Genomic DNA, 1149 nt, shown 5'->3' with positions numbered 1-1149 from the left:
TAAAAATTCAATTAAATATTGAAACACGATGTGTCACAAGTATGTGTGGGTATCAGAAGGAAAAGATAGTCTTTGTTCTGTAGGGAAAATATAACTTCTAATATTTATATAGTAGCCATTCTACTTTAAGTGTATTTATAAAGTTTTTACCTTTCAAGTTTTCTTTTTCCCCACGTTATCGATTGGGGATGGGATGAAGGGAACTGTTCCCTTAGATCTGTTTCCTGTATTACTTTTTGCAATTTACACATATTCCGAGTCTTCTGAACCAGTAGGACAGGCCTGCCAGGAGCCTTCAGGGAGAGATCATCCCACAAAAGAAGACAAAACTTCAGTTTTTAGCCTTAAAGCAGCAACTCTGACTATAGAGTGGCATCTTTTACTCAAATTTGAATGCTAGTCCAATTCCCAAAATGGACTCATCCTGTCTGACTCCTATGGATGAGGTATCCTGTGGTTGAAATTGGATGGGACTGTTGCTAAGAATTCTGCATCACATTGTTGCCCATGCAATCCTGGAACAGCCCCCACTGGTGGTTGTTTTTTAGTCACTAAGTCATGTCTGACTCTTTGTGACCCCCTGGACTACATATAACCCGGCAGGCTCCTCTGTCCATAGGATTTTTCAGGCAAGAATACTCGAGTGGGTTGCCATTTCCTTCTCCAGGGGATCTTCCCGACTCAGGGACACAGGGATCGAACCTGCATCTCCTGCATCAGAGGCAGATTCTTTACCACTCAGCCCCCTGGGAAGTCCTCCCACTGTGTTAAGCATCATTATAAAGCAGAGATTTAGAAGAGTGGGGGTTCAACCCACTGGGGACACCAGGAAACTCAGTGGGGTTTTGGCACTGGAGGACTCCAGTGCCCAGCAGGCATGGCAGGACCCAGGGAAACCAGGGGTGGGGCTCAATGCAGAGGCCTGGCATGGAAGCCCCCACTTCCCTGCCTATTGGACTTGTTCCTGAGCACAGGTTGAGTCACACTAGGACCCTCCCTCAAAACTGATGTTCTGCAATGGGTTGGGGTTCTATATGTATAGGTGGGAAGAAGAGCCCACCAAGTACAGCTCAGTCACCTCATTTCTTCCCCACAGCAGCCCTGTGAGACAAGTGTTTTCCCATGAAAAGATCAAGTCTTAAGCAAGTG

Source organism: Bos grunniens, chromosome X (genome assembly GCF_055505025.1).
Source record: "Bos grunniens cultivar Pamir isolate PY7600 chromosome X, Bosgru_T2T1.0, whole genome shotgun sequence".
Classification (NCBI taxonomy): Eukaryota; Metazoa; Chordata; class Mammalia; order Artiodactyla; family Bovidae; genus Bos; species Bos grunniens.
The sequence above is the reverse complement of the archived record's forward strand: the minus strand, read 5'-3'. Positions refer to the sequence as shown.